The sequence below is a fragment of the Coffea eugenioides genome, chromosome 7, assembly GCF_003713205.1.
Source record: "Coffea eugenioides isolate CCC68of chromosome 7, Ceug_1.0, whole genome shotgun sequence".
NCBI lineage: Eukaryota > Viridiplantae > Streptophyta > Magnoliopsida > Gentianales > Rubiaceae > Coffea > Coffea eugenioides.
In genome coordinates, this window is record NC_040041.1 from 38702867 (window position 1) to 38713903 (window position 11037).

Here is an 11037-nt window from a genome sequence, read left to right on the forward strand (position 1 = left end):
GCAAAAATAACATGGTATCACATGTGATTCTATCCGTTAAATTTTTTTATTCACAATAAAAATCCATGCTTTTAAGAATCTTCAATAAGATATCAGATTCTTTGCAATAATTTTTAGCAAAGAGACACCCCCATGATAGGGTGTATTTTGTATTACGTTTATATGTATAAGTTACTAGTTAACTATATTATTTAAGCTTTATTTTGAATAAAAATTACTTAATTTTGCTCTTATATTGGTCTAATAGGTGAAAAGTTCAATTGGAGAGAAAATGAACTAAAAACATGGCATCAAGAATCAATGGAAAAAGAAGAAGTCAAGCGAGAGTAGTTCACGGGAGCGACATGTTTCAGTATTTTGGTGATAACTTAAGCTACATCAATCGGATTTGAAGCTAAGAGAATTCTCTATAAATCCTATGAATACATTAGAGTCTGGTTGTCACATTTTCATAGTCAAAAGTCCAAATTATGGAAGTATAGTTGTGCTGCAAAGTTCTTCTGACCAGTTCTCAATATTTTGGGCATATCTCAGTATCCAGACCTCCAAATAATATGATTCTGGAGTACTTATTCAAAGGGTTACAACTTTTATGTTTTGAACAAGAGCTAATTTGGCCTCTTTGATGGAGATTTTTGGCCTTAAAATGGATCCACTCGCGGATTCGAACTGATCTATCCGCGAATCTTCAATAGCTTGCGCCGATATTCACGTCGGAGTTTTTCTAGTCAAGTCATCCGATGGAACACGGGCGCTGAGTTTAGACCGGTGTTTGCACAGGTGTTCATCTGGAAAATGCACAAATTATCATTTTTTAGCTCCATTAAATCCAATCCTACCCTCTTTCAAATACAACTTTAAGAAACTATAACTAAAGGGCTATCTAGGATGTTTGTAGAGGTGGAAAATATTAGTTTAGGTTAGTTTTAACATCTTTTCACATTTCATTCTAGAGAAATCAAGATCAAATGGAAACGAATCAAGGAGCATGCAAGGAGAAGATTGGAGCAAGCAACTACGAAGTTTTCTTACTCTTTCTCTTATTTTTGTAGCAACTCTTTGAATTCGTGGTTTTTCTAGTTTAATTTCTTGCCTTTTGCTATGATTTATCTATCTTGATTTAATTACATGTTTGTGCCTGCCCACCATGGGCATGCTCTTAAAGTTTGTATTGAATTGAGAAGGGATATGAAACTACAAACTAAATAGATAAACATATTCAGTCTAATCACAAGAGTATGTTAGAATTTATATAACACACTTATGCCATGAAAGTTCTTAAAGGGTTTAATTGAATACTTGCAATCTCAAGAGAGACATACGATTTAATTAGGCACACGTTAGATATATCAAGAGATAATCTAATATACAATTGTGTGATACATTCATGGTTTATTGAGAAATTAACTAAATAATTGAATCAAATTCTGGATTAAAATCTAAAACTCTAGACTCGGGTCTATTGTTTTCTCACTACTACTCTATTTCAATTGATTATTCCTTTATTGTTTAGTTAGAAAAAACCACTCCTTGAATTTAAATTTTGTTATTTTAGAATAATTAAAGTAGAAAATTAATTCGTCCCTATGGATTCGACTCTGGAATACTCCAAGTAAATTATTACTACGATTGACCCTGTGCGCTTGTAGGAAATCGTCGATCAAGTTTTGGGTGCCGTTGCTAGGGTCAACGCTAAATTTTTTGTTATTTTGTCTTTTATTTTTATTTTTATTTCTGCACTTTTGTTTTTATTTTTATTTCTTAGGTACCTTGGTTTAAGATGGTTTTAAACATTCCTAATACTCAAGATACACCACTAGCTCTACCTGCTAGGCTTCGTCTGAGGAACATCTAACTTCCCGTGAAAGCAGTTTCCCCACGTTGTATTCGGCTAAGTGATGGAGTTAGGAATTACGAGCTCAAGACTGTACATTTGAATATGTTTCCTGCTTTTTATGGTCTAACTAATGAAGGCCTGCTATCTTTTATCCGAGAATTTTACTCGGTGGTGCAAACTTTTCCATTGAGTGGGATATCAGAAGATGATCTGCGGATGAGGTGTTTTCCCTTCTATCTCAAGGACCGTGCTAAATCTTGGCGGCTAAACTTACCTGAGGCATCCTTGAGAATTTAAGAAGATGTTTACAACATCTTTATGACCAAGTACCACTCTCCATAGAAAACTATTGATTTAAGAAACAAGATTTGCTGCTTTGCTCAAATGGAGAGAGAGCCAATTCATGAAACTTGGGAACGATTTAAGTCGTTGCTTGCTCAATGTCCTCATCACCAGTATCCGTTAGCTCCACAAGTGCAATTTTTCTATGATGGGCTAACTTTCACAACTCAAGACATGATAGATTTTGCAGCAGGATAGTATATTGGTGATAAAACTCCGAAAGAATTGGTTGCAATATATGAATTACTTTCTAGAAATTTTCAACAAAAAGCGATCTGGGGTAAGAGAACAAGTGTTCATGAAATGTTTATGCAAAAAGACTTGGGGTCACAGGGTAGCTGAATTGAGTAAACAGATGTGACAAATGCAGTCATTGCTCACTCAGTAATCAGAGCCTTGTACTAATTGTAACATGTATGGACATTCCATAGCAAGGTGCTATAATAGATAACCATCAACTATGGTGGAGAATGTGAATTTTGTCAGAGCCTATGGAGGTCAAAAGATGCAACAAAGGAATGATCCCTTCTCAAATGCTTATAATCTAGGTTAGCATAATCATTCTAATTTATAAAGGAGGGAGCAACTTTTGGGCCCATCAGGGTTCCAAGATTAGCAGCGAAAATTGCAGTATCCTCTTGAACCAATCCAATAGAAAAGGCTTAATATGGAAGAAATGATGTTTCAATATGTGCAAAAGATGGATGAAATGGTCCAGTCCCAATAAGCATCCATTCAAAGTCTCGAGAAACAGGTTGGCCAACTAGTAAGGGTAACGACTGAGAGGGGCAAGGTAAACTGCCAAATACTACTGAAGTGAATCCTAAAGAAGCTACAATGGCAGTTATACTTAGATCAAGGAAAGTGTTGGACGAACCAATGCAAGACGAGACTAGAGAAAGGGGGGTCCTCACATAGCACTTTACCTATGAATAGGCACTGCCTCTAGCCCATGTCTTGAACCAAAAACATGACCCAACAGCATCCAATTCTTCGTGAGAGATCAAACAAGAGAAGACAAATGAAATTTGCAAAGAAAGAACAAAGCACCAGTTTTCGACAGAAAATGTTTTCAAGGGTTTCTAAGGCCGACTTTTTGGCACAAACATGATCCTTGCTCGTTCAAATCATCAAACAAAATTTTCAAACATCATAAGTCATGCAAAAATGAGATCTAAGGTTCATAAATTTAGAACTTTCCATGGCTTGTCTAAATCTCATTTATACGTTGAAACAACGAAGAGAAGGGAGTAATAGTTACCTCCGATGCTTGCCTGAATCGAAACTGGAGTGGAAAGCTCCAGGAATACGTGCAAATCTTTTGCGAAGAGAGACACACCCTGTTGCTGCAGTTGCGCCAAGAACTGTGAAGCGGGAAACTTTGAGCTGGAATTCAAGGTATTTAGGGACATTTTTTGGGGACAGTTTCAAGACAAAAGTTTCTCCCCTACAACTATAGATAGTGCAGAAAAAATAATATCCTCAAAAGGAGGTCGGAGTTGGTCGGAATAAAGTGACGAATAGGATTGTTCGGTCAACCCTAGCTCAGCTTTTGTTTGCAGAATTTTTTTCTTTTCTTCCTTTTTTTTCCTCTTTTTTCCTCTCTCTCTCTGATGCTTAGCTGACTTTCTTTACTTTTTCTCCCCTCTCCCTCTAAAAGCTGTGTTGTCATCTATTTAAATGGGACAAAAACCCTAAAACCTAAGATGAATGGTTGGGATAAAAAAAAAAGAAAATTGGGTTTATGTGGCATGTTTTGATCCATTCGATGGTTTTGCCAGCTATTTTTTGGATAGGATTTGGGATATAATGAGCTGTCTTTTGTACTATCAAACTTGGGGAAAAAGAAAAACCAAAAAAAATGAAGAATCTTGCCAAGAAAACCAAATTTCTATTGCCTTGTACTGGTTTTCTGTGTTGCTGCAAAATTGAAGAAGGAACGTGCGCATGCATGCACACGCGCGTGAAGCTTTAGCAGATATATATATATATATTTACAAAAACACATGAGCTAATGGGCTTCTTTTCCTTTCCTTCTTTTCCAGATTTTTGTTGGATTTTGCCTTGGGCTTTTGGTGTTTTGGGGAAATTCTTGGTTGGGTTTTGGGGAAATTTTGATTGGGTTTTTGATTGGATTTTTTTCTTTTTGGATTGGGTTAAAAAATGAAAAATATTTTAAAATTCCATTTCTTCTTCTTTTTGCTACAAAACAACGCAAAATAAAATAAAAATGATAAAAATAAAGATACAATAAAAATTAACAAAATTTTTTGGAAAAAATTTGGTGTCTACATTTGCCAAGAAAAAAAAATAGATTTGCTTCTCCCATACTTGAAAATGCACAATTTTATATTTTATAATCACAACACCTTTGGTAAAACATGATAGTGTTAATAATTGTTATCAAAGTTCAATCCAAATTTAATCAATAAAACCTCAAAAAAAGGTTCTAATAGCTTGAGATCAAAGAGTTCAAATTTGAATAATACTTGTAGCCAAAATTAGTTAGAGAAATTGAAAATTACACATAAGTTTAATGAGGTAGATAATCAAAACTTCACAACAAATTATAGTAGTTACACAAATATTATATTTGGATTACTATACTCATGTGCTTTGCACATGTAGTATTTACTTCACATTTCTCTACACATTTCACAAAACTACACATAAACATCATCAATAGCTAAAACTACTCATATTAAACTCACAATAACAACCATAATCGTCAAGATCATCAAATCCCACAAATGCCAAAAATTCTTTAACCCAATAGTGGCAAAATTTAACACTCAATCTTTGGTGAAGATTTCTTACCTTAATCACATAATATGCTACTTAGTGATGCAAATGGAATGAAAACCCCCAATTTATAACCATAGATCTGCCCCCAATTAGCTCAATTAAGATCAATTGAAGAATTTAGTGTTTCGTTCAAAATCACCCAAAACTTGTCTTTTGTTGCATTTTGATCTATGAGTAATGTGTGTTAAAATGATTGTGATGTTTGCTTAGTGAAAGAGTGGAAGAAAAAGGAAGAAAAATGATGATTTAGGGGGAGGGAAATAGAGCTCTCTTGGTCCGCAGTCGAAAGAGAAAGAAAAATGAGGAAGATGAAGCTGGATCAGAATTTTCAATTTGCTACAAATAGGGTCTTGCATTTGATCACAGATCCATTACTATATACAAGACATAAGGGGTGCTCTCAAGTCGAATTGAGATCGAGTAGTACCGTGACGACTGGAAAAATTTTCTTATATTTTTCTTAAAAATTTCCTTTTATTTGGAATTTATGACTTTAGAATAGTCTTACTACTCATTTACCCCACAATAAGTGCAAATAAACATAGAATCAAGGGTTTTTCCTTTCGTTTTCAAGTTATCGTAACTTAGGGTTTTTACGCCTTTTCGTAGTGTAATTATTCGGTACGGAGTGTGTATCACATTTACTGATTTAGAGTGAGTTTTAGATGATATTAAGTGTGTGATTAGAAGTGATAATAATAAGTTAGTGAATTTTAAGTTCAAACCTTAGTATACGCGATTGAGGAAAAACGGTTGGAACCGACGGGTACCATTTGTTACCGAGTGAGTGCGCCACTTGAACACTACTTTATTACCTTAATCTTCTCATTTTATTTCAGCTAATTAACTCTCAAAATATCTCTTAGATTAGCCACAATTTTTGACCAAAAGAAATGAGGTAAGTCTAGAAAAGCCAAGTGTCACAAACCTATTGGAAGTTGGACTTGACCAAGTCTTGCTTAACTTTATTAAACCAACAATTGACCCAAATCATCTTCATTTTACCTTCTAGTGGCCGGCTGTTTTGAGGGGATAAAGTAAGAGAGAAAAACAAAAAAACAAAAGCAAGGAAGAAAGGTTGGATGTTGGACCTTTGACCAAGACTAGTTTAGTCTTTATCTTAGAAGCAAATTTGACTACAACACTTCATTCTTTTCTTATCTCTTGACCGACCAAGATGCTTCATTTCAGCCTCCATTCTGCCATTCCAGCCGTGAGTGAAGAAAGGAAAAGAGAGAAAGAAAACCATTTCATTTCATCTTGAGTTTAGCTTATTTGAGAGAGAATTCAAGAAATCTAAACCGATTAACTCATAAATTGGAAGTTTGGGAAGCTTAGGGAACTAAAAATTTCAAGGGGAAGTGAAGGAGAACACTAGCAAGCTCCGGTTAACTGATCTGTTTGTGCGATTCTGGTTCCGTAATTTGAAAGTTTGACCTAGATACACTATGATCTGAACTAAGTGGTCTTCATAAAAGTTGTAGCTCTCTACCTTAGCTTCGAAATGGTATAAATTTCACCCCAATCCGATAAGCGTAGCTTCGGTTGTGTCCGTTACACAAAATAACGTTAAATCTGTCTTTTGCTAAACTTCATTTCCGCACATGTCCTTAGCTTGATTTTGTACTTGTATGACTTTGAGTCTACTGAACGGCTATTGAAATGAGATCATTTTGTGTGTACCTTTGGGACTGATTGAGGAAAAGAATGAAGCCATAAATGGCTGAAAAATAGGTAAATACAAAGGGCGTGTTGCCCAAATTTACGCTTGAGGACTAGGTAGATACATTTGCGACTTGAGTAAGGCTTGAGAGTGAATACCACTTGAACCATCTAGGATATTTGTGTCTTCTTTTCTCACAGTATATAAGTTAGATTTTGGCTGAACCTTGTACCCTTGGAAAAATAAAATTTACGACTAATAAAAAAATACGTTTTCTTTGTTTCTTCGACTCAAATGGAGATTTCAAAGTTTTACAAGCGAGTATAAGTTTTAGAAATATTTTACTCATGTCCTTTAGTTTAAATGTACTCTTTTCACTTCCAAAACTATACTTATCCTTTGTACTAATAGTTACTCGGATTTTCTTTGAATCACCTAAACTTTGGATGATTTAACCATAATATTTTTCCTTGGTTATTATTAGGGTTCCTTGGTGATTGAGAGTATTATCCGGAAGGATACTTTGGACGTTATTTTATTTAAATAGGTGAGTGTTCTTTGTACGTTATGTTTTCAATGACTATGTAGATTGTTGTGACTATGTGACTATTTGTGAATATTTGATTAAATGTTAAATGTTTTCAATGATTTTTAAAATGAATTTTTGTTAGGCGAGTGTGTACTTTATCGCACTCGAGCTAAATGAATGTGACATTTACAATGATTAAATGATTAAATGCTACTTGTACATGAATGTAAGCCGTTTGGCTGAACTGGGCCCTTGCCCTTCGTTGCCGATCGACTCGAGCCAAAAGCGGACTCGGTCGGGCGATTGGTAACCCTCGGAAAAAGTTTGGTATACTCGAGTATTACCACATTGTCGGGTGGAGACTGGCCAATGTCCAGTAGGGGAAAAATGAAATGAATGAATGAATGGCAAGAACGATAGAGGGGTTTTCACTTACAAATGAAATTATTTTAATGCTGGAGAAATAAGGAAATGATTGGTGGAATGAATGAACGAAGGGCTCCACGTGAGCATGTATCCTTTTAATGAATGTGTTCTTATTGCTTTATATTGTAAATGTTTTCTGAATGACTTGTTAATATCTGATTAATGTCCTTGTCTAATTGATTTGATTATTGCGTACGGAGCCTCGCTGGGCTTTTAGCTCATTCCGTTAGTTTTATTTTCCTTACAGGGGATGCGAGCAGGGGCGAGAGACTTGTATAGAATAGCATAGTCTAGTTCTTTTAAATTTTTGCAATTGTACTCACTCTAATGCCCGGATAGGGTTGGATGTATTGAGAACTGAGAACTTTCATTTTATTAGGGTTTGTATTACCTTGGAGATGGGAATGAATGTAAGTACACATTTCAAGTTGGAATTATTATTTCACTTTTCCTCGATGTTATATCTTATTTTGGTTTGAAGAGAGTGAACGAGTCCTGGCGAGAGCTGGGCAGGCGGTCCGCCGAAGCCTTTGGTTTGCCTTAGGGGAAGGTGGGGCCGTCACAAGTACCATACTCGAGCTCAAACTAATGGGTATGAGTACTACTCGAATTCGAACTCGAGCTCTAATGAGCCAAGGAGCCCGAACTTGAACTCGACTCGATGGAGTTGTAGAAAAACTTGAGATCCTCAACTTGAGCTTGAAAAATGAGCTTGAAATCTATGTTTTCCAATCCAGAAATTCAGCAAACTGAGCTCAAAATACACCAAAAATTCAGTAAAATAGCAACTCATCTTAGAAGGTTACACTACCTTTTGCTTCATTTTAACACAAATGCCAACCATGTGATTTTTTTTTTTTCCTGAAACGTTAGTAGACTTTCATTGATCTAGTAAAAGAGTTTACATGTCGAGCAACGGCTCGTTAAGCTGTACAACTTGTGTTAAAAAACACAGAGGAAGTGATGCTTCCTCATCCAACAAAATGCCTAAGGCATATAAGCTAGCATTAGCACTAGCAGAACTATTATCATTCTTATCTAAACAAAAAGAGCACATTCGAAACAATGGCTTTAAACAAAATATGTCCTCTAAGATCATTGTTAACCTGCCATCCAACGCTCTCCCAAGCAATATTTGTCTCAGCACTTCTTTGTTTTGGACCCTTACTTTGATGTTGCGCCATCCCCTATGCAACGCTTTGCACAACACTAATCTGATTGCTGCAGCCGCGTCCATGTTTTTGTTTCCATGACTTCTGTCCTTTAGTGCCCATGATTCTGTTGTGTCATGTGACCATGTCCTGATCTCAACCCCTATACCTACCACAGCAGGCTTGAGTAGGGTAGTTGTTGTCACTGTCATACTTTTCAAGGACTGGTCCTCTTGTGCTTCATTTCCAATCTCCAGGTCTGGCATTGTTTCTGCTGTACTCCAATCAGCTTCATGCTTTCTTACATCCTCCATGTCCAGCCATTCTGTATGTGCTTTTTGGATTACTTTGCACGGTTGATGGTTACAGGCATTCTCAAATTCCCTTTTGTTCCTATCTTTCCAAATCTGCCATAAAATGTTCGCGGTAAGACCAATGTGGCTGTTTCCCTCTTGTCTAGAATCGAGTCAGCAGGGCCCTGGTCGATTAGGTAACGAACCCTGGATTTTCTGTTTTGTCAAGTAGAGTGTTATCTTCTCGACTAATCGGTATACTCGAGTATTACCACCTCTGTTTCTGTGTGGTGTTCGGGCCCAACAAGGGGTATGTTTGGTGGATGGAATTTGGTGTAAAGTGGGGTCTACGGTCATGTTTGTTCTTTAAACATTGACGGAGAGTCAACGAAGTTGGATCAAGTATTGCAACGGGGATTTGGCTCTTGAGAGCCACCTGTATCCTTTCTATTTGAGATGTTTATTTATTTCCTTATTTGGCGTGTATATTTGATTAATTAAAAGTAAAGCTTCATGATTCTTGACTTCTTGTACTTTTGGTACCTCATTGAGCGTAAGCTCACCCCCGTTACCCCCGTTACTTTTGGAATACTAATTTTTGGAAGAAAGAGTCAAGCTAAAATAGATATATGTTTTGTTTAAACTCCTCTGTAATTGAAACCCTAATTGTATTTTGTATAAGTACGGATATTATGGCTTGTACTTCAAGTTAATTTGTTGGAGACTCCAATGTATATGTATAAGTGTTTTATCATGTATCTATCATGTATCTTAAGTGTGTTTGTTTGAGATTGTATGTCTCTATGACTTTGGTGAACCTTATTTGTGTCCGTTGGAAATCGGGCGAGTTCAGAGCTCGAGCAAGGAAAGAAAAGCAATCTGGTAGGAAACAACTGCAGACAATCCGGCCGTATATCCGGCCAGATCTTGGCCAGATACTTGGCCGGATTGGCAGGGGAGGTTGAAAATTTTGGTTTTTACTCACTGCCTTGAATCCGGCCGGATTCTGACGTGGCACTCACTTTTTTCGATTTTCGTTTGAGCGTTCAATCGAAGTGCTATTGCATCGTTTAGTGTAACTAATTCGGTTTCCGACAGTTCATTTTCTCGAAGTTCTTTTGCACGTTTTGTAGGGTTTACGTGTGTTTTGGCCTAGTAGTCCTGACGAGAGTTAGGCAGACAGTTCGCTAACCCTTCCCTAGGGGAAGGTGGGGCTGTCACATCTATTGTCACAAGTGTATTTCCTGAGTTTGGCACTTTTAGAACTAACATTGAACTACCACATTTGCTATATTATTCAATATCTGTAGATAACCATAATTAATGATTTGTTAATCATGATTGAGATATCAAAATTACTAAATATTTTGCACAATTTATGAACCAAAACAACTTGGAACATTACATAACAAACATAGTTAGTTAATCTAATCCCAAGGAATAAAACTTAGAAAGAAAATAATATCCTTATATTGTTACTAAACATTTGAATTCAAATAGAAGAGATAAAGAGTTGATGAATGAATAATCCCTGTCACAAATGATCCTCCATATCCTCTTCTTCAATTCAAAATTTTTAGCCTAGTTTAGCTATATAGAAAACTCAAAACAATCCCTAATCTAGAAGAAAAACTAAAGAAACTTAGAAAAACTAAAGTGTTTCTTGACATTATATGCTGCTACACATCATTCAAATGTCACTAACATGTAGTATATATAGGAAGGCTAAAGTGATTGAAAAATGAATGTAAAAATGATGCGAAAACCTAAAAGAAATATACCCGTACTTTTTCATAGATCCTTAGTGGAATTTTTAGTTATGATAATACTTATTTTCATAACTAACTGCCTGAGAAAAGGATTAAAGGGTTTTCTCAAAATAAGCTTCTTCATTTCTTTGAAAATCATGTGATTTAATTATTTGTTTAAAGAAAAATGTTCGTTTAATGTAAAATATATTTTACTAAGTAGTAATGTGTAGTAGTATGTTT

The 11037-nt window shown here is 35.8% G+C and overlaps 1 non-coding gene across 1 annotated transcript; it reads right to left on the bottom strand.

The window, feature by feature from the left end:
* Window positions 1–2188: 2188 nt before the first annotated feature.
* LOC113778883 lies at window positions 2189–2295 on the bottom strand. Its single transcript, XR_003469350.1, has one exon. It is a non-coding gene; the product is annotated as a small nucleolar RNA R71 (small nucleolar RNA).
* Between the last annotated feature and the right edge of the window lie 8742 nt (window positions 2296–11037).